This window comes from Patagioenas fasciata, chromosome 4 (genome assembly GCF_037038585.1).
Source record: "Patagioenas fasciata isolate bPatFas1 chromosome 4, bPatFas1.hap1, whole genome shotgun sequence".
NCBI classification, from domain to species: domain Eukaryota; kingdom Metazoa; phylum Chordata; class Aves; order Columbiformes; family Columbidae; genus Patagioenas; species Patagioenas fasciata.
In genome coordinates, this window is record NC_092523.1 from 52,589,696 (window position 1) to 52,613,363 (window position 23,668).

At 40.3% G+C, this 23,668-nt stretch overlaps 1 long non-coding RNA gene across 5 annotated transcripts in view; it reads right to left on the minus strand.

The window, feature by feature from the left end:
* Nucleotides 1–115: 115 nt before the first annotated feature.
* The window catches only part of LOC139827822 (uncharacterized), a 256,089-nt gene continuing 232,536 nt past the window's right edge, over nt 116–23,668 (minus strand). For all 5 annotated transcript variants that reach the window (XR_011738841.1, XR_011738840.1, XR_011738838.1 and 2 more), the window contains 2 exons: nt 3,297–3,717; nt 116–1,963 (listed from right to left, as the gene is read on the minus strand). This is a non-coding gene — a long non-coding RNA (uncharacterized lncRNA). The remainder of the gene's footprint in view (nt 1,964–3,296; nt 3,718–23,668) is intronic.

A 23,668-nucleotide genomic window follows, 5' to 3' on the forward strand; every position in this document is an offset into this window, starting at 1 on the left:
AGGCAGCAGAGAATTAAGAGTACAAGGTTACTTCTGTATGACCCAGGCTCACAGTGCATACCCTACTTCCAGCTACAGACAACTTTATGCAGAGAAAGCTACAAGAACAACAAAATCCATTAAGATGTATTTTAATCTGCTTTAAACACAACATAACTATTCATTGCTACAAGCATGTCTCATTTAAACCCTGGGGTTCTCGTTCTCCTCCCATGATATGCATTTATTTTACATTTCATAAACTGATAGTGCTGAGAGGCAATTTAGGGCAGGACCTCATAGTGATTATCACTTAGTGCAAAGGAGCTTATTACCTTACACCCACACTCCAGAGCAGTCACTAGAGATATACTGGGGTTCGTATCAGCTGAAAGTAAAGATTAGCTATGGATATTAATAGATCCACGATCATACTTTTCAGTAATATTTACATAACTACAGACTTGTTCTGTTGTGAAGATTTCCCTTTCATCGCGTGATTAAAGGCGATCTACATGTAGTTGAAAGTGGTAACAACATTGTATATACCACTGTTTTGACAAACTAAGAGATATATAGCTAATAGCTAAGTATATTTACAATTCTTACAGACCATGTAGGCAAATGTTTGGATATACTATTAATAGTAAATTAGAAATATGAAAAAGTATAATTAGGTGTTTATCTTGTAACTAAATCACACTGCAAGTACAGTGATCACATTAGTTTTAAATATGAGCATATACATATATTTAATTTGTTTTGGACAGCTTTCAAATAAACAATACCCACCACTTCACAGAAAACAAACATTCTGGCATTTCTTTGGCATAGAGAATACTGCAACTGCTCAAAGAACAAGTTTTTTCACTAGTATTAAGTACATAGCATTAAATACTTCTTTGCTGCAAACATGAAGTGTCCTTTCATCACTGAACATCTACAACCTTTCCAGCTCTCGAGTGTCTTGATCACTGCCTTGGGGTCACTTACACCAGTGCAAAACGGCTAAGAAAACCACCCCCAACAACAACAGCACTTCAACTCACAGTGTGCAGCTTATTTAATGTTTAATTCCCCCATTTATCATATTCTTAATACAGATTTCTGGTTTAGAATTATTATTCACGACAGGTGTAGAGAGGCTCTCTTCGCAGATCTGCCTCTAGTCAAGCTCTCGGAAGAGGATGAAAGAGTTAATTAGAAAAGAAGGATCAAAGTGGAAAAAAAAAAGTAGAGTATGAATGACTGATTAGGGGAGAAAACGAGAACAATTTTTACAAGGAGAATTGTATTGAAATGCCAACTTCATCCAGCAGTCTGCATAATTCATGTAACACCTCTAGCCCATACATGCCAGTTGATAGCTATACCTGTTTGAAGACATTAATCACCCACAAGAAAAGTCAGTTATTGTGTTAAAAAAAAGATTGAACAGATAATGAAAGCAAGAGGCACTGAAGAGGAAGAGCATTAACTCTGATGCCAGGACACCACAGAGATGGGTGGATGGAGAATTTGGCCTTCATTCTGTAACAGAAATAAGCAGTATCATTTTAGAGTCTCTTATTTTATCATGAAAAATTGAAATTAGTGTAATATAGCCTCTGGCCAAAATTATTATCTAATTTCAGTTTTGGAAAATAAAGATTAAACTAATTTGAAATGAACAACTTTTCAAAGTTGATTTTCCTGAGAAAAATACAAAGGATTTTCAAAACTGCAGTGCCAGCAAAATGGGAAAATTAGGTATTAGTTGCTGTTGTAAAAAAAATAAAATTGAAAATGTCTGTTTTGATGACTCAAAAGCTGTAAAAAAGTAAAATCATACTGAACAAAAAAAATCCTGCTGAATGAGGAGGATCTCTCAGTCTGTGCCATCTTTTGTTCTCCCAGTTGTGGTTTTTTCCCCGGCCTGGCGATGTTCAGAAGCCGATGTACTTCCCAGAACTCTTTGCTCAGCTGTTTGTACGATTTGCCATCCCTGTACATGAGTAAATACAATAAGATGGTGTAAGAACATTTAACAATCAGCTATGCGTGCTGCAACCAGTTGCTTCCCCTTGATTGCCCCTTTTCTGTTAAGAGCTTCTCCTTTATGTGTCTGACAGCAGAGACATTCTGCAGCTAATCAGCATGCTAATGCAACAGTTATGGCATGAATTTTTTTTTTTTTTTTCTAGAAACCAGCAAAGAAAGAGGCAGCTTTAGAAATGAGCCCTATTCAGACAAGGCTCCCATCCATCTCAAGCACCACAAACCAGCACTTCGGTAGCCCTCAAGCTTCCCTACTTCAGCTCTTAATTTCTTCCTTCCTTGGGATTGTGAACCGATTAGAAGCATTACAGGAACAAGAACAACTATCCTTGTGCTTTTTGTAGCTTGACAAAATATCATTTTCATTTACATTTAACCAGTGGAAGTAAGAAAAGCTGCAACTAAACTGTCCAGGTGTGTCTTGTTCTACCAACTATTCCAGGAAGGCCTAAGTGCCACCAAAATAGCAGAGATTGGGACATGGACCCTTCAGCCTCCCAAGCACGGACTGGGTCCTTCAAGCAATTTGTGCAGGTGATGACACCAAAGTCGTCATGGCCACAGGGCTGAGGCAACAAGGACAACAGGAGGAAAAGGAAATATACGTTTGTAACATGGGTGCAAAGTCCCTGGTGAGTCCCTGATGAGGCTCCAGAGGGGATAATTGTTCCCTTGACTTATTACTCTTTTGCTGAAGATCACAGCTGCACAAACCCGATCAACTTAATATTTTACAAAACCCAAGGGGAATAAAGGAGAAGCAAAAAGAAGGATGGAAAACTGCAAATGAAGAGGCCAGGTAACTACAGAGAACATGAACAGCAGCTGATGACACTAGAAAGACTGGCAATGAGTTTATGCCAAGGTGAATAATTGGTGACTTTCCCTTTATTTTTTTTTTTTTAAGGGATGGGGTTGGGGCTGTTTAAAATTTAATACTTTCTTTTTTTTTTTTTGAGTTGGGGCTTTTTAAATTAGCAGGTGAGAAGGTGACACCACACTGGCAGGAAGTTTTGCCCAAACCACAGAAATTCCTCATATCTTCCTGCCCTTGACACCAGCGAGGCCCTGGGCACTGACAGAAAAGCCCATCTTCGCCCCACAAAGCAAAGTTGTCTCATGGCCAACACTGCTCTGATGAAATCTCTCACTGCTAGAGGACTTGGCCAGGATACATCAAGAATACTGTGACCAACAGGACCAAGGCAGTAACTATCCCCCTGTATTGAGCACTGGTGAGGCCAAACCTCGAATCCTGGGGTTAGTTTTGGGCACCTCACCTCAGAGCTCAAAATGGCAGCATCAAGATCACCTCAGGGCTCAAAATGGCGGTGCCAGGGGCATCAAAATCACTTCAGGGCTCAGGAAAGACCTTGAGGTGCTGGAATGAGTTCAGAGAAGGGCAACAGAAGTGGTGAAGAAGCTGGAGCACAAGTCTGATGAAGAGCAGCTGAGGGATCTCAGGCGTTCAGCTGGAGAAAAGGAGGCTGAGGGGAGACCTTCTTGCTCTCTGCAACTGCCTGAAAGGAGGTTGAAGCATGGAGGGTGTTGGCCTCTTCTCATGAGTAACAAGTGATGATAGGAAATGGCCTGAAGTCACACCAGCGGAGGTTTAGGTTCAATATTGGGAACAATTTCTTCCCAGAAAAGGTTGTCAGGCATTGGAACAGGCTGCTCAGGGCAGTAGTGGAGTCGCCATTCCTGGAGGGTTGAACAGACACAGAGATGAGGTTATTAGGGACATGATTTAGGTTATGGTTGGATTCTATTGAAACGGAGAAATAAACTTAACAGTAGAGTCAATTATACTGTTAAGCAGCATTCTGGCAAACACTGGGGATCATCCTTCATAAGTGCTCCAAAGACTGGATGCTCTTGCATTGTTTATATTCACATAATTATTATATATGCATTACAATTTCTGAAAATTTTGACATACTAAGAAATAATTGATGATGTTAGTTATAATTGTTTAGTTTCTTTCTTACAATACATCTATTAATTATTAAATACAAACTAAGCACTCTGCTTCTGAACAATGTATTACTTAGTCTTCTGTCTCCCTCTTGCCATGCAGAAGGATCCAAAACGTGGGGATAAATGAGGGGATATTCCCCTCATTTTGCAGGTGGTCAGGAAGCATTTATCTCATGTCATTTGGTTAATATTACAACCTTTATACCTTAATCACAGTATACACTAATTTGGCACTTCTCTTAACTATGATCTTAAGGGTCTCTTCCGATCAAAATGATTCTATCATTCTGTAACACTCCAGCCACTTGAACAGACAGGTTCACCGAGACTTCGATGCACATGGTATGCCAACCTCCGTCAGGAGCTCATGGAACTGATGAAATCCTGTTTTCCAGCCGGGTTCCTTCAAGAGCTTCTCATGAAACATTTGGTAATCAAAGGGCTACATGTCCTACCAAAGTCCTTTCGCAAAGAAAACCAGAATTTCTATTCAGTATTATTTCAGATGTGATACTATAAGCTGCTTTTGTGCAGTATCAAGTAAATAGTTAAGGACAAAGCAGTTTTTAACAAAAAGGGGCAGTAAGATACACATGGATTTGTTCTGCACTTCAGCAAGCCTCCAAGAATTGTCTGTAATATCTCCCCATCCTCAGGATATAGTTTTTTCTTTTTAACGAGCCCATGACCTCTTGTCAGCATCCCCTCTGCCTTCCTTCATCCTCTTAATTAGCGACTGTGAGCTTTGCCTTTGTTCTCTCCATTCGGCATTAAACTAGAGAAATTAAATTGGAGGAATCCTCCAGAAGGCTTTGTACCTGCACGTGAAGGTGTCATAAATAGCTTGTTAATGATGTGAAAAGTGACTAATAAGTAACTACACGGGTAACCTTTCAGTATGTTGAATAAATTGTTAAAAGCTTAATCAGTTTAATGGGAGCTGGTTTTGTACCAGTATGGAAACAGCAAAATTGAAACCAATGCCAGCACTGTTGTTCCTCTGCGACTGAAGGAATTCCCCCCAGATGTCAGTGTTGGGGCAGAGCCAAGAATTAGTGGGGAATAAACTCAAGTGCCAAAGACTATGACAGATGTTAGGCCTAAACCCATTAAGTTTGCTTAGTACAAAACCCTGTAATTAAACCAACCCAGTCCAAACACTTCAGCTAAAAATAATTGTCATCTTCAGGGGATAGCTCCATATCTGCTAAGTCCAATAAGAAGTAATTCCTCAATTTTGTGCTCCTATGCTGTCACTACAATCTCATTTCCAGTCCCTGTTTTCTTGCAGTAGGTTCGACATCATAACAGCACACTGGAAAACCATCAAATACTTTACCTTCTTTCCCTTTCTGCCAATAAACCAAACAACTGTGAAACCTGAGCAATCACAAGAGACTTTGATGTACTGTTGACACCTACTGCAACATCTGCCAGTGCTGATTTTCAAAATTTGAGATTAAAGCAAAAATGTCATTAAAATTTTTTTAAAAAATTAACAAAATTACTTGTTAGCAGAAGATACGTCCCTACACCCCAACTTTTCAAACACATTCATATATCATACCTAAGGGGAAAATGTGTACGGGAGCTTCATTTTTATAGATTTTAAGTGCAGTAACACATTATACTGTCTGCAGCCTAACCTGGGATGCAAAGAAACTGAAGCTAAACCAGCATATGACCCTAAACCCTTCTAGCAGGCAGGAAAGTAGCCCAGGTTAATTAATAATAAATTACTCCAGCACCAGCCTACAAGTTTGGTAAGATATTGGGATGCTCGTGTCTAAATCTAACTCTATGTGGAAGTAACAGAAATACTCTATTATAAACACACCTGCCAAGACCTCTGTGCATGCATGATTAACAGACACAGCAAACAAAATAATATGCTCCTGTTTTTAGTGACAAGAAATCAGGGTGCTTCTGTTCCCAGTCAAGCCAATGAAAGTTTTTTTCTACCCCAAGACTGCAGATTTCACAGTATCAGCAGGCACATCACAAATCCTTACCGTGAACCAGACTACTTGCTTTGAATCTGTCTAGAGCCTGTGACAAAACATTTGAATTTTTCCTTTTGAAACAGTTACTCACTTGGAACTATCCTCGAAATTTTCTTCTTTTTAAATATTTCAAAAATCGTATTCAAAACACAGTAGTTCAACGTGTGAGCTTTGGCAAAATCGATATGTCAGGGAGAAGCGAGATAGAAAACATATTAATATTTATTTCAGGGCTTTTTTCCTTTTCTCTCTCCTTTTCTGGAACTGTCAGGTCACCCGCCAAATCCTTGATTTCCTTTTTTTCTCAAGTATAGATCTCAACTGGCTAATTTATCCTCATAACCATGCAGCCGTAGATCAGGCATTCTAGTCTCACAGCTAATAGCACAGTGGAGTTTCTCAATGTGTAATGGTTGAGCTCCAGCAGTGAAAACAATCTGAAAGTCTTCATGTGGGAGCCTAATCCAAAAGTCTATCAAAATGAATGGCAGGACATTTCAGTGTTAAAATCCAGGGCACTGGATCAGGTCCCAAATCAGGCAGCAGCCTTAAGAGAACACAAAGTAAACTACTTTTTTGAGAGATGGAGAGATTTTTGTTTTGTTTAGGGGTTTATTGTTCTGGGGATTTTTTTTAGGAGGGTGTTAGAAAACAGATTTCAGTTTCACACTTCAAAGACAAAATGGAAGTGAAAAACAATGAGGAAGAAAATATTTGAGTTACAGTATCAAAATCTTATAAGGGATTGCTTTTTTTTTTTTTTTTAATTATATGAGCTTAGATTCCCATTAATTGGCCCTTGAGACTCTCACACACAAAGGCCTGTGACAGCCTATTTATGAGGCGTGATGCTGGAGTTCTTTTTTTCTGCTTGGGAACGTGCTCACTCCTCTGTTCCTGCCTGAGTCGCATCTCACTAACCTTCAACTCTGGAACTTAAATGCATGATCTTCATGCTCCACTGTGCTTTGGAAACCTTGATAGCCACCTATAAATGGGAAAACATGACTCCACTGTAGTTTCTTCCATTTGTAGGAAGATAAATATGTATGGCACTGAGGTTTCTCAGCTTTATGGCAGCAGAGCTGTCACCTCCTGATCCAACACAAGCTTTAACAATAAAAATGAGGAGGGCTTTTTGACTTGGTACATACAGAGGGGCACTAGTGAGACACAGCTGTGACTATTTTTTGATTAGCGCATTTCTCTGGGCAAGAGTTTGAGTAGTAATTTCCAGGCTGTGGCCCTTTGGGCCATGGGTCATCCTTCGCTTGTCTGTGGTAACCAACTCCTTGACTTCAGTGGGCTGAGACCTTTCAACACTCAAGTTTCACAAAAATGATACTTACAGTCATCTATGTTGAACTCAAATAAAACAAACCCAAGCCAACCAAGACTCTACTTCGGACAAGATTTCTGATTAGCCTGAGACCTTTGCACCTTTACATTCTGTATTTGGTGGGAAAATAGGACCAGAGAGGCTATTTGTACGTTAATATTTGCCAGTACAACTACTAAAAACCTGTGTTTCTCTCACTGATCGAAGTACCTAGTCTAGGTAAAGAAATCCCGTTTTTTTCAAGCATGGAACACAGAGACAAATCTACCACTCAGGGTCAATCTTACTGATTTTAAGGGAACTGCAGCGCACTTCACTTCAGCCTACTTTTCTCTTATTCCACTAGTTCACAATAAACCAATTTTCTTAGAGCCTCCATAAGCTGTGTATCTGTCTTGCAAAGGTGAAGCCCCTCTGGATTTTACTGGAAAGATGACAACTATTTTAAGGAATCATCCTTGTTACCAAGGAAGTCAATAAAAGCTGGAGTCTGTGATAAAGACATACAGGTTGATAAAGGTCCATGGCAACATAGCAGACAAGACGTACATGTTTTAGTCTTCCTGTATTTTCTTATTGCATTGTTAGTTATGCATTTACTAAGGTTAAATGTATACTCTGCATAACCCTTTACAAGCTTCTCACCAGCTATTCCATCCAGTGTGTAAACCTGTATTCTTTTCTTGCTTTGGCATATGTATCGATGCTTTACAGTGTTTACTGGACACAGTTCCAAACACAAAAATTTACAATTCTAATACAAACATTTGTTTTGTTTTTTCTGTAAAGAACAACAGCTTTGTATTTTCCCATAAGTGAATAAATTGCTGCTGAATCTCACCAAAATATACTATCTCAAATCAAGTATTTATCACTTTTGGTAGAAAAGACAGATGAGAGTTGAGTTTGTTTGTTGTTTGGGTTTTTTTTTTACATTAAAATAGATAGCTTGGAAATAAATGCTTTTCAACTTTGGATTTTTAACACTCTGACTTGAAAACGTAGCCACAAAATCTTCCCGCACATAGCAACTTGGTCCCACTTAAAATTCCATTACTGAAAGCCATTGTCAGTATATTCTGAGAGACTGCCTAAGTTAAAACCTGCTGAAAACAATATTAGGAGAATAAAGGCAAATTTCTCGCCTTTGTGTCCTCCCAGCTTAACTGTTTGATAGCGTGGGGGCACAGGAGGTGTTGCAGGATCCCATGTGTGCTGTGATGTGCCATACAAATTCCTCCACTAATGAGGAACAGTGAGCATGCTCCCGTGTCCTGCCATGTTCTACTCAGCCCGTCTCTTTGCAAGAATCTCTTCTCATCCCTTCTCAGTGGGAATTTCTTTCTCTCCCAGAGACAGCTTGGTGGGTGTTTGTCTGTATAAGGTTTAGAAGAGTATGTTTGAAAACTGTATTTTGTACAGAATACTAGCAAGCTGCATAGCCTCTGTCTCAGTTACCCTTCTCAATAACAAGAGCTCTGACACGTGGAGGTACAAAGATAATTGCGTAGAAAAAAAAAATTAAGGAAGCTCTAATCCTGAAAAAGAACTCATATAAATAGCACAGATACAATAATAATTCACTGAACCTACCAGGCTTGAAGAAATAACATGCATGCCCACCAATATGGACAACTTGTGCAAGACTTCTCCCAGGCTTGAACAGTAACTGGACCCTGATACCTTCAAGAAAACATCTGGAACCTCAACTTCAGTCTTTTGTTCTCCTCACTAAACTTCAATTTTTCTTTAGTATCTGATTTCAGTAGATGACTACAAATGGGAGAGTAATTTTTTTTTTTTTTTTTCAAGTGAGAAAGCACCCAAGGGAGCTACAAAAGGGCAGAAGGGATCCCCTCTGCCTATCATGGGCATTTACCTTGAGCCTAAGCTGCATACATATAATAAATCACCTCTCCTCAAACAATTAAGACAGGCCTGAGTTCTGACAGACAAATAAAATCTATTCGAGGTGAGCCCTGCCATCACCCTTCCTCCAGGGAGTAGCAAAGTACAGTTTTGCCTTCACAGCTGAGAACCCACACACAGGGACTACCTTGCCTGTCACCCACCACTGTTCCCAGATGTTTGGATTTTTGAATAAGGGAGGAACAGACCTGAGCTTCCACAGCTTCACAGGTTTATTTGGAAGCATCAGTGAATTTCAGCTTTGTGTTTCATCAGCTCTCCTCCTTTGCATTATCTTTTCTGTTTAACGGCTGGTAAAACTGAGCCACAGCCATGAGGAACTGATTGATCTCTGGGCTCTTGGCAGCAGAACTCAGCATATAAACCAGGTCTCTTGAGTCCTAGCCCAGGGTTTTACTAACCAGACCAGCCTAAAAAGCAGGCAGGAACCTAATTATACCCCATTACCACTATGAAGTATCTAAGAGAACTCATCCGAGATAGAAGAGGGAATGAAGCTGTAATCTACTCGAAGGAGACCAGCCACTATTGTCAATGAGTAGTTTGCAACTCTCTTAGTCCGAAAGAGCCTCCATTCAATGCCAACTTGTGTGATATGAGGTGGATTTGATAAACTTGCAAAGCATCCTTGGGTATTTGTTGCTTCCAACTTTGCAGTTCACCGTTCCAGGTTTTAGTAAGATCAATAAACAGGTGAGAGATTCTGGCCTCCCTGCAAGACACGAGGCTTCTTTCCTAGCCCCACTCCTCACCCCCTTCTTGAGAGATCTCTATTTTAGTTTCTTTTCTTGCTGAATCATATTGTGAGTAATAAGTGTTTTGTGATCTCTTGTATTTTTCTTCTTGACTTTCCTTTCAAAGATGCAAGAACCCTAGGAAAAAACACTTTTTCAGAAAAGACCAATTTCACACATTATGAACTGCAGGACATGATTTCAAGACAGACAGTCCTTCACAAAGTAAAGAAATCAGCATCCACCTGGCAAACAGAAGGTCATGGTTCTTGTCTGCGAGACAGTCCTCACATAGACCTGCCCAGAGGGAAGAGACCAGTTGAGCCATCTCTCCATGATGCTGTGAAAGCTCTCTTACAGACCTGAGCAAGGATAAAATAAAAGGTTCAAATGAAATTCAGCTAAAAGCTACAGGCTTCAACAACACTCCCTCCCTGCACAGATATATTTGAAGCTCAGGATACCTCAGATAGAGAAGTTTCATCATTATTTCAACAGTTTCCTTTGCACTTATCTCCTGCAGATTTTTCCAAAGTTGGCTATTTTTTTTTGTTTGTTTTTTTAATGCTCGTAAACTTTCAGCAGTTACAATGTTCTGCATCAAGAGTTTCCGTGGCTGAACTAGATGATCTGTAAAGAAATGCTTCCTTGAAGCGCTTTAAACCTTTGTGTAATAGGTTTTCCTTGCTGAACTTTTGAGTCCTGGAAGAAACACTGAGCAACTGTTCTCTACCATGAACTCATTTCACACTCCTCCGGCCATCGCTTTTCCAGCTTGAAAAGTCCCAAACTGCTTGATCCCTCCTTGTGTTGAAGCTCTTTCATACTTTGAAAGCCCTTGATACATCCTCTGGATCTTTTCCAGTTTTACGGTAACATTTGTCAAACATAAGGCTGCTAGAAATATAGAGGGCTCAAGATGTGGGAGTCATGGATTTATACAGTGCTATAATAATGACTTCTACCCTGTGGACTGTTCCTTCATAATAATTTCTAACCTTCCACCTGCATTTAGAACTGCCACAGATCATTAAGCCAATATTGTGGCAGAACTATCTATTTTAACCCAAACATGTTTCTCTTGAAAGGCTAACAGGTAGCTGGTGACCCACTGCCAAGTGTAGAGTTTGGATTGATTTTTTCCTCAATGTGCACTACTTTTTCTTTTTTTCTACATTGAACTTGATTTGATATTTTAGCATCCAGCCACCCAGAACAGTGAGGTTAATGACACTACCTCCCCATTCACAGCTACGAAGACTTGTACGGTATTTTCGAGAGAGCACATTGCAAAAGATGTTGCATCGCCTTTCCCTCACGTGAAGAAAACATATGCCTTCTAAAGCTGCTTTAATGTTTTTGTATACCTGCAGCATTTGAGGGGGTCCACACAAAAGCTTTTGAAAGTGAGGAGCATGTATACAGAATTGAGGGGGGTGGGGGAAAGACACAAACCCTCAACTGAACATGGGGACAGAAGATGAGATACTATCCCTGAGTGATTTTAAGGATGGAAGAACAGCAAAATAAGTTCTTAAAATGCCACAAATTGGCTACAGGAAAGATGGGGACACACTTTTTATCAGGGCCTGTTGCAATAGGGCAGGAAGTGACTGTTTTAAACTAAAGGAGGGGAGATTCAGGCTGGACACGAGGAAGGAATTTTTGACCCTGAGGGTGGTGAGACCCAGGCCCAGGTTCCCCAGAGCAGTGGTGGATGCCCCATCCCTGGAGACATCCCAGGCCAGGCTGGACGGGGATCTGAGCAACCTGATCTGGGTGAAGATGTCCCTGCTCATAGCAGGGGGTTGGACTAGAAGAGCTTTGAACATCACTTCCAATCCAAACTATTTTATCATTCTATGTTTCATATTGAAATTCATCTTGCTGCTTGCCCAGCTTTGCATTTGAAACTCCTCTCAGATACAGTACTACAAAAGATGTGACCAGTTTTCGATGAAAAGGGCAACATGAAGTTGTGTGTGCTAATTAAGAGTCCTTACATACTGCACTTCTCTGCTTTGTTTCTGAAAGAGTTCTTTTATCTAACCCCACAGTTGATATAGTAAAAAACTGGTAATGACAATGGTATCACTGAGCACAAGTTTGAGGTGGTAATGATGACATTTTGTCTTGTCTCATGCTACAGCTAGCCTGCAGTGAGGCAGGAATCCAAACAGCAGCTCAACATCACACGTGGTTATCTTTTACATACGCAGAACGGAGAGAAGAAATTGTGACATTGCTGTGCATTAGCATGTTTTGCTACTTTAAAGATCACCGGCTCAGAACAGGTCTCTGACAAAGGCCTCAGGTGAGAAGGAGATCTCCTTTGGTCTGAAATACTGCCTAATTAGAAGCCAAGTGCCTCATGACATGTTTGAAGCAAATACATTTGTATCATCAAATGCTTACCCGTAGGCAGATGGCTGGAATTGCGCAGTGAGGTTCCTTCTCTCAATCTGCTGCCACCAAGAGCCGTTTGAGCCGGATCCAAAACCTCTTCAAGTCAGTGGGAGTTTTTTCAATTAACTTTGATAGAAGTTGGGTAGGATCCAAAGAATTAAGTGACCCTGGCCACGTCTTCTGAGTGCCTGATGACTCTCTCCAGAGGGGAATTTCCAAGTCCTTTCAGGTTGTTTTTAAGCAGGTTTTAAGAGGTTTAGTTGAAATTAGTTGAAATTTACAGAACTTTGCACTATAGGAAAATCCTGGCTCTGTTGAAGTGAGAGGGAATTTTGCCATTGATAGGAATTTACACTTATAACTACCATTTGCTCTAATGCAGGAGTTGTACCGGCTCAGAAAACCAAAACGAAGCATTAATTTCACTGAAAGAAGGCTACTTTTGGATACCTCTCCTACTACCTCCTTTGTGTCCTCCACTGCTGAGCCTCCTGAAGTCTTAATTAAGGCTAATGAGGTGCAACTTGATGACTCTTCCATATACAATTAAAAGAGGCTGATACATACTGACAGAGAAGTGTACATACCGATTCACTGTTCTATTTACCTAGCGTATCTGGTTCTGGTTTAACTGGAAAAATTCAAGACTTGATGCTGGCATTTGAAAAATTGAGCTCTTCTATTTCTTTCCAATTCCAAATTTTCCTTTTTATAGGTAGAATACTCAGAACAAGATGCTTGGATTTTGGTAGAGAGTAAATGCTTTTGCAATTCTCTTTCTAAAAGTAAAAATTTGAGGGGTTTTTTTGTTGTTGCTGAACGTGAACGCACATACTGGCCATTTTGCATTTGTAAACTTCTGAAAAGCCTGTAAAATTACCTGGCTCTGGCTGGAAGATCTACCTTCACATACTTATCATTATTATACTATATATGTAATTATTATTATTGCCTTATCAATGGAAATCCTACAGACTCACAAATGGAAAGGTGTGCAAACTTCTTCCAGTCCAGCTTTGTTCTGTGCCTTCCATGTGGAGAAACCCTGTAGCCACAGACCTAGAATCACCTCCATCAACTCGAGGTTCTCCATCTGCTTGAGGTTCTCCATCAGTCCGAGTCCTTCCTGCTTATTCCAGGCTTTCTAAAACATTAGCAGAAGGGTACTGAAGTAATGTTCCGCTTGCTGACATCATAATTGTCCTGACATGCAAGTGTCTCCATGATATAAGCTTTGCAGAATCTAAATCCTGACATTCCCAGAAAGAGACAGAAAGGTCCAACTTTGTGAAGAGTCAACTACTAAAAGGAGATTCTTCTGGAAGGTAATTTCAATCATCCCATCTTCAAAACTGTTTCCTGCGCTACTGAGGACATTTCTACACTGTAAACGCCAGGACAAAGTCGGTGTAAAAATCTTGCCTTCAGTTAACTTAGCTCAAAGTCTTTCCTATATTTTGTGTTGATTGGAATGATAAATAATTCATTTTCAGAGTACCAGATCATGGTAATAAATTTCTAAAACAAAACTCCTGCAAACACCATTATTATTCAACTCATTTTAACAATTCGATAAATGCAGTGCAATGACTTCCGTTAGCTATTCTCCTCGCCAAGGTCTATGACATCATTAAATATTATTGAGTTGGGTCTGCCATTTTACTTGAAATTATATGCCTGGCATTTTAGTCTATGGCCATAAATGCAGGAAATGTCAGTTATACGAGCATCCATCTTTTTCACTACTGTCTCACATCAAACGTTAATGGTAGGAGCTCTAATCCATTCTACACAATCCCAGATATCTACATTTGCTAGGAAAGGAACTGTAACAGAGCGCACTGACAACTCGCAGTAAGTAATTACTCTAGAAATATCTCAGTAAACTCAGCTTGCTCCCAGAGGTCTTTTAAATTACATCTTGTTAGAGTGCAATGCTTTTTCAAATGACAAGGTCACACAAAAAAGCAAAACTCTATTTTATCTTTATCAGAGCTTTACCCCCCCACCATAAAACTGTTATAACATATAATTCCAACCAGATAGAGATATTGTGTTTTACTGTTGGAGCCTGGGAAAGCTATAAAGCAAGCAGAGTTGTTGTTTACAGTCACAATAAATTTGGAATATTGTATAGCATTCTAGGTGAGGTAAACACTTCTACTAATGTCAGATGACTGGGAAGAAGGTTTAAGAAACAAAAAATAAAACAAAACAAAACAACAAAACAAACAGACAAACAAAACTTTTCTGGTAAAATAATTTTGAGATAAGGACAGGGGGAGATCACTCACCTCTTACGGTCATGGACAAAACAGACTCAACTTGGGGAAATTAATTTAATTTACTACCAATTGAATTAGAATGGGGTAATGAAAAATAAAGCCGAATCTTAAAACATCTTCCCCTCACTATAATTTGTGTGATCAACGAGCACCATTCCTTTCTCCTCCCTTTTCAGCTATTCTACACAGAACAGCATTAACTGTGCTAACATCTCCAAAGACTGAATTTAGAAGCATCTGATCAAACCATCCTGCTCAGAGCTACTCCATTATTGAACTCTGGTGAGAACTTCCCAGCAATGGTTCAGCTTGTTCAATAAAAACTCAAATAGGTCAAATCTGTAACTGATCTGCATCAGGTAACTTAATTTAGGTTTATAGCCCTGCAGATCTCGTCCATCTGACTTCATGAAGAGAGCTGTGTCATTTTATTCCAGATGTAAATTTGACTCAGAGCAACAGAGTTGCTCTGATTCATATCAGCTAGCAATTTGATCCCACAACTGCAAAATATCTTGTTTATGTTGCCGGAGAAAACTGAGACAAATGTCTATATTTGTGACACCATACTCTGTGCTCACTCTTACTTTAGTATCAAATATTTCAAGAACAACTCACAGTCTGAATTCTCTTTTTTTTGGCCCAGTTCTTTAGAGAATACCCACAAATCCCTGATATATTTTAAGGAAACTAGAATTGGCTGATAAAAAGGTTAAATAAAGATAACTGGAAATGAGATTTATCTCTTTCTGTAGCAATATGGCTTGTGTCTGAATTTATTCAAGTTTGTTGTTGAGCTTTGACTTAATGCAGAGCGGTGTTTCATTCTGCCTGTCCCCAAAGAGAACCAAAACATTTCAAAGCCCAAATGAAAATTATATATTCAAGTTCTGCACAACAAATTTTGCTTAAGGAAATGCTCCAGTCAAAACCACAGTTTTCAGCAGGAAAGAACTAGGATGGAAAATTTTCAGCCAGTTCTACCAAATATTCCCATCCCTTCATTCTGACATTTTTAACTTGCTCTAATGCTTCACCAAACAGCAATGTTCAAGCCATGGCATCCTGGGATGATGTTGGGCTCTACACATCCTCTTGGTTTCCTCTTTGCTTCCTCAGAGTGAAACGGAAAGGTTAGTAATTCACCACTGCCTTGATTTATTTAAGCAGAAAGAGCATATCTAGTGCTTTTAAGACTCTTCAGTCTACCAGGCACATCTTTCCTACCTTGACAAGCTGTAATTAAACTCAGAATATTAAAAAAGAAAGAGACATGTTTCCACTTGTTTTTTCTTCAAAAGGAGTTCCTAACTGTCTGAAGATTATCTGGAGGTGTTGGAAGATGTTCTCTGAGAACATCTGGAGGAAGTTCTCCATCTCTTTAAATGTTAAAGATCCACAGATCTTTTATTTAAATGTTAAAGTTCCATTGATCTTTTAAAAACTTTTAGTTTCTAAATCAATACTGAATAGATACTTTCAGAACTTTGACAGAGCTGTTAGGCTTGGTGCAGGATTCAGTGGGTAAAATTTAAAGTATGTGGGTCAGTTTAGAAGATCATCACAGATCCTTCTGCCTTCACAATCTACAAATCTACACAATAAGCAACAGACTGTAATCAACCTTTGGCTGGCCTTCCTCTTCTCCTAGTTGTTGTATTTTTTAATTGCAATCCTAGAGAGACATAAAAATTAAGAACATACAGTAAATCTGAAATCAAAACAGACAGAGCAAATGAAACAATTCAAATTTTTCCTCTGATTTCCTACTCACAAGCAGTTTGGAGCTGGAGCAGTGGACAGGTGAGCACCCACGCAGCCGATTTCAAACAAATCATAAGGGCTCATTCACAAAACTCAGAGAAAATTCTTTAACTCCTACAAGACTTACTCCAGATTTATACCACCATTGCCCAAACTCAATGCTGGCCTATAAACCACTTCATATGAAGCTGAATTTCTGCCACTTTGTCTTTCTTGTGTATAGAAGATATTGTAACACTATGTTTTCTAGAGCTAAGAATGGGCTATCATCATTTTAATGCCAAATATCACCCACAAAAGACCATAAACTTTTATCACAACGATAATGCCAAGCTTGAGCCTTTTAAATAACATGCATTTTCACTAGCTCTCCATTCTACTTTCTCCTTGCCAGTTATATTGAGGGGCCATAAATAAAGGGGAATGAGAACAGTCCATAAATTAAAATGCAGGGAACTGAAAAGGTTAAAATGGTATGCTTTATTATTGTCTGTCACTGAGTATACGGCATGTGAAAATTAATATACTGATCCTTCAAAAACAGAAACAATCTCTAAAGCATATGAGAAATCAATCGGCATGTATAGACTTTACTAAAAATTATTGGATTGGGTGTATCTCGAAAGCATATTGAGAAACAAACCTCTGCTTCCTCCTTATTGCCTTGACGGATGGGAACTCGGAGAGGGATGAAGTGACAGACACATTTATTTCAGCAATATGGCAAATGCAAAACTCATGAGGGGAACTGAAACAGCAATGATTCTATCACAGTCCCTTTGCCCACACCCTTCAATCTAGTACCAAACGAAAAAAAAAAAAAAGAGGTCAGTGATCAGCTGCAGCAGAGGATGAAACAATTAAGAAAAAAAAAAAAAAAGTTAAAAAGCAGCTTGTACCCACAGACTGTCCACTTTTCTTAGAAATGGCTCTCAACATATCAGCATCAAGGCACAGACGGGCTAAAGTTGAGCGTGGTTCTGTGCAAGTATAAGCAGAGGAGAAGAATTAGTGGGAGTTGACAGTTTTGAAATGTGTTATTTGTGATCAAGTCCACCAAACACTAATGAGACACAGTGTCTTGCCTGCAGCACAGCCTGATGTATTTTTTGTCACATAATTATATGCTACTCTGGCAAAACTTATTTTCCACAATGATTTTCTTTCTATCTAGCTACCTACCTATCATGGGGGAGTGGACCAGCAATTTGCAAAAACCTGTCTTTAAACAATGATAAAAGAGAAGTAGTGCCTGGTCTTATCATTTGTCTTAGAACCTGACTAAATGCTCAAGCTCTCTGATTCAGAATAAATGTATTTTCTTCTATTTTGTGAGTTGTTTTTGCAGCTGCTAGATTCATTGCCACCATAATTTTATTCTCCCTCAGAACCAATAACTATTGTGCTTTCATGCTGTCACCACAGTCCCGTGGTCACAAAATGTCACCTCACCTCCAAGGGTTCAGGAATGTCAAATGGCCAGAAGAATTGCCTGTGGCTGGTGTAGGGAATAAGGAGAGCTTATGTTTCATTGCTTCTCAAAGAGGATGGAGGGCGAACCCTCAGACACACCACAGTGTCCCTTCAAAAAAAAAAAAAGTCACATGCAACTTCAATTACAATGCTAAACATACTGGTTTTTGTCATGCTTCAGTCAACTGCAGAGATAATGTTACCAAATTCTAGGAGAGTTTATAGATCATGGAAGGAAGGGTTGGCCACTTGGGGAGAATATAAGACTGTTGTCAGAGGGTATAGGGAGGCAACTAGGAAAGCTAAGGCCTCCTTAGAATTACACCTGGCAAGAGGGGTCAAGGACAAAAGAAAGAGCTTTTTCCAATACGTGGCAGGTAAAACTAACACCTGAGGCAATGTAGGCCCACTGATGAACGAGGTGAGCACCCTGGTGACAGAAGATACAGAGAAGGCAGAGTTACTGAATGCCGCCTTTGTCTCTGTCCACTCTGCTGAAAGTTGTCCTGAGGAGTCCTGTACCCCTGAGGCCCCAGAGCAAGTCAGGACAATGGAGGAGTTTGCCTTGGTTGATGAGGACTGGGTTAGGGAGCAGTTAGGCAATCTGGACATCCATAAATCCATGGGTCCGGATGGGATGCACCCAAAGGTGCTGAGGGAGCTGGCTGAGGTCATTGCTGGACCACTCTCCATCATCTTTGCCAAGTCTTGGGAAATGGGAGAGGTGCCTGAGGACTGGAAGAAAGCAAATGTCACTCCAGTCTTTAAAAACGGCAAGAAGGAGGACCTGGGTAACTCTAGACTGGTCAGCCTCACCTCCATCCCTGGGAAACTGATTGAACAACTTATCCTTGGTGCCATTTCAAGGCATATTAGGGATAAGAGGGTCATTAGGGGCAGTCAACATGGCTTCATCAGAGGGAAGTCATGCTTGATCAACCTCATAGCCTTTTATGAGGATATAACAAGATGATGGCAGAGCGGTGGATGTGGTCTACCTTGACTTGAGTAAGGCATTTGACACAGTCTCCCACAGCATCCTTACAGCTAAACTGAGGGAGTGCGGTCTGGATGACCAGGCAGCGAGGTGGACTGCGAACTGGATGAACGGAAGAAGCCAGAGAGTCGTGGTCAATTGGGTGGAGTCTAGTTGGAGGCCTGTATCTAGTGGAGTGCCTCAAGGGTCAGTACTGGGGCCTATATTATTCGATATATTCATCAATGACTTGGATGAGGGAATAGAGTGTACTATCAGCAAGTTTGCTGATGACACCAAGCTGGGAGGAATCCAGCGAGACCTGGACAGGCTGAAGAGTTGGGCAGGGAAAAATTTAATGAAATAGAACAAGGGGAAGTGTAGAGGCTTGCATCTGGGCACAAACAACCCCAGGTTCCAGTATAAGTTGGGGAATGACCTATTAGAGAACAGTGTAAGGGAAAGGGACCAGGAGGTCCTGGTAGACAGCAGGATGACCATGAGCCAGCACTCTGCCCTTGTGGCCAGGAAGGCCAATGGCATCCTGGGGTGGATTAGAAGGGGGGTGGTTAGTAGGTCGAGAGATGTTCTCCTTCCCCTCTACTCTGCCCTGGTGAGACCACACCTGGAATATTGTGTCCAGTTCTGGGCCCCTCAGTTCAAGAAGGACAGGGAACTGTTGGAGAGACTGGAGCACAGGGCAACTAAGATGATTAAGGGAGTGGAGCATCTCCCTTATGAGGAAAGGCTGAGGGAGCTGGGTCTCTTTAGCTTGGAGGAGACAGAGGGGTGGCCTCATTAATGTTTACAGATATATAAAGGGTGAGTGTCATGAGGATGGAGCCAGGCCCTTCTCGGTGACAACCAATGATAGGACAAGGGTTAGTGGGTTCAAACTGGAACACAAAAGGTTCCACTTAAATTTGAGAAGAAACTTCTTCTCAGTGAGGGTGACAGAGCACTGGAACAGGCTGCCCAGGGGGGTTGTGGAGTCCTCTTCTCTGGAGACATTCAAAACCCGCCTGGACGCCTTCCTGTGTAACCTAATCTGGCTGTTCCTGCTCCGTCAGGGGGATTGGACCAGACAATCTTTCGAGGACCCTTCCAATCCCTAACATTCTGTGATTCTAGTCCCTACAGTGGTTTCTCTTGTAGTTATTATTGTTACAGATAATGAAAGACCATTTGACAACACAGTTCTGCACTGAGCCTTGCTGAAACTCAACTAACCATCTTGTCTCAAGATGAAATACTTTCATAGTTATTAACTCAGGAGAAAAACTGTCTGTTGAAACATGATCCAAACCTGAGTGAGATGCATCAGAGAAAATAAAGCAGCACACAGATTCCCAGGGTTAAGAACATAAATCCTATAAACATAAAAATCCTCTAAGAAACAGAAATGCTTTCAACAGCCAACAGGCCTACCTGTCCAAGAGAAAGCTAAAAGTTGTCACTATCAATGATTACATATTAATTATCAATATTTTATGACCCTGCTGAGGGAAGACATAGTAATATAGAGCCATCATCTGTCATGACTGCTGCGTATGTTTTCTGCTTTCAGTTTGAATTCTGCATAGCAGGATAATGATATGATAAGCATAAGTGATATTCCTAAATAAGTAATGAATCAACAGCTTCCATTGCGTAAATTGTAGAACAAACTGTGCTCAGCTCTTTCCCCACCTATGTGTGACCTATAACATTGGCTTTATTCCCCTGTATTAAAAAAGATCAGCTCGCAAACTTCTTTTTGGTTGGGGATTCACAGGAGAACATTGAAGGCTGTGAGCCAAGAGGTCAGAGAGAGAAGAGCTGACGGGAAATTCTCCCAGTCTTAACTGGGTGTAATATGGATTCAATTCTATCCCAGCAATTAAAGCTTCAATTTCTTCCCCCTGAAATCCTTCAGTTGGCATTTTTCAGAGATCTGCAGAAGTCTTACAGCATAGAAAGTTGCCATCCTCAGACTGAGGATATTGTCAGGGAAGCCGCTAAAAAGGGAAACAACTTACAGCATCACTTCCAACAGAACTTTTTCCTTTTTTCCAATTGAGTTTCTTGTCAGTCTGTGACTCATATTTATCTTCTTTTCCTGTTTGTTAAAGCTGAGGAAAATGTGAGGAAAGGCTTTGGTCTAAGCAAAGAAAATCCTCTTTTCATCTTCCTTCGCACAGCCATTGCTATACATACATTTTCCATTTGTTGCATCCGTGGGACCTTCTAGAAACCATGATGTGAGAAACAAACAGCTTGCAAAATACTTTTGTTGCTGACCAGGGAGGTGCCACTGGTCCCAGTACCAGCTGAACCCTGAGGATCAGGACATTTGCCTGCATATGCAAGCAGATGCGCCTTGCAGTGGTACTTGGATGTGTCCCTCTGTGGCTGTGTGAAATCGGTATAGTTCCTCAAAAGAAAATGAAAACTCTTATGACTGAACACCTAGTATGTATCAACTGAAAATTTCAAAGAGTGCAGGGTCACTACATTTAGCCAGCCACACCTAACAGATCAGAAAAGCAAAGATGGATTTTAAATCAACCTAAATCCAGCCAGCCAGCCAGCAGACAGATTTAAAGACTTTCTTTAAAAATACTTCCTTTTCCTGTAGGAGTAGCTTGAACTCTGACTGTGAAGGCCGTGACAGATAGTTTTAGCAGACGGGAGGGGAGAGTAGGATATGTTGTAAGGGCATTTCACCTCACAACCTTAAGTAGCAGAGACTGCATGGTGGCTACAGCACTAGTTGGAACTCATGGCAGATCTAGCACCATGCTAGGGACCACAAGACCCTGGTCAATGCTCTCAACCTTTCCCACGCCTTCTTGGGTTTTGTTAAATGTGTTAGCTTACATGTCCTCACACCCCTTAAGAGTCTGGCTTTTGTATTTTAAGATATTTAAAAAAAAAAAAAAAAAAGATATCATCAAGAAGGCAAGACTTTCCCACTGTGGAAGGTGGTGTTTGTTCTGGGGTGGCTTTGCAGGCTCGTCTGGTCCTCAGGAAGGAAGAACCATAAAGGATCCTGCAAAATCAGAATCAGGCCAAAATTCTTCTTTCTAGGTCAAACATCACCTCCTAATTTCAGATGGGAGATGCAAACAGTCTAATACGTCTCTCAGCCTCAGAAACAAGAGTGTTCTATATCATGAATTGGCTTCATCTGCATCATTTCAGGTCAGCCTAGTTTAAATCAGGGCAAAACAAAGACTTGATCCCACACCACTGCACACACTGTCGCTACAGAAGGCACAATGAAGCACTGCACATCACTATGTAGCAAAAAAATTAGCGGTAAAAACTTGAGCAAAAAGCAAGACCTGTCCACAAAGCATTTTGGTTTTAATGTAAAGAGTCTGTTTAGACAAAATTCTCTATTATCAAAAAACCTGAGTCGAGGCAGCAAAGCTGATGTGTTTTTCATCACCTGACATGTTCCCTCATCTGGAAAGCGCATCTACTGAGATAAAGGGATAATTCTGATGTGTTGGTATTTTACAACAAAGACCTGTGTGAAAATTTTCTATCAAAAGTGCTGAGGCAAACCGGCCTTTTGATTAAATAAGAAAAAAAAAAAAAACGCTCATTTTTCCACTGAAAAAACCCCAATGCCCCAATTAGAAAATCTCTCTAGGATTTTGCTACTGCAGTGCTTCAAAAGAAAACTAAGCTTTTTCTTCTCTGAGATCCCACTGCTCTGGCCTCTTGGCCAACCGTCCTGCTTGATCTCTCCATCTCATACCATGGGCAGAGACTCCAGTGCCACCTCTCTCCAAGTGATAAAATCTCTGAAAATGTGTTTCACGTAAAGTTTCCAGCACAGAAAAAAGAGGAATGTACAGCTTTGGGAAGGCAAAACCTGGGGGTTCACCAGCTCATGTATACTAGCGTCACTCTAGATGTGCAAAAATAATTTCTCTCTTACCCCTTTTTCTAAGTATTTGAAAGCAGTGGGAGTAGAGGTTAGTGGAAAAAAAAGTGTTTCAAGCATTAGGAAAACAGACTAATGAAAAGGCAAAGGATTAGTGTTAGATTTTTGTAGATTCCTGCCTTGAACTTGGATTTTTTGTTTTTTTAACATGTTCCTGCCTGACTTGTAATCAGTCTACTGTACTTCTTTGCTTGGACATCTATACGGGCTGAACCTTCTGCCATTTCTTTTCCTCACTTTTTTTTTAATCCAAATGTGGCTCTTATCCTTCATGTCAACCTGCAAAAATACCTCTGCTTGGCATTTTCTGGCAGCCCTGGCTTTCTCTTCACCAGATGCTGAGTTGCTTTGGACATACTTAGGCTGTTCTCAACTAAGAAAGTCAGCCTTAACAAATAAATTAAAAAAAAAAAACAAAAAATGGAAGATATGGGAAAACAGACAAGTGAAACAATTATGATCTCAGGCCTTTTTCTACCCCAGTGACCAGTTTGGTGGCATATGGTAGCATGAACAGGAATTAAACTGCTCTACGAACAGGCTCCCTCTTAGGCAGGACTGAGCTGAATCCAGCAAAATGAAGCTGCGCAAGACCTAAGTATTTAGACAGATAAATGTGAATATCTGTGCTATAATAAAGGAGTAATTTGTGTGAAGGGAAATTGCATTATGCTCATTCAGAGTCGAATTTATTTCTTCCCTTTCTTATTAAGAAACTCATTTTAAAAATCCCAGCCTCAGGTCAGGGTCATACGTATAGGGTTGATTTCATACCCAGCAGTGCAGAACTCAAAATTCCTAGGAAATTCCTTAATGTAGTAAATCAACA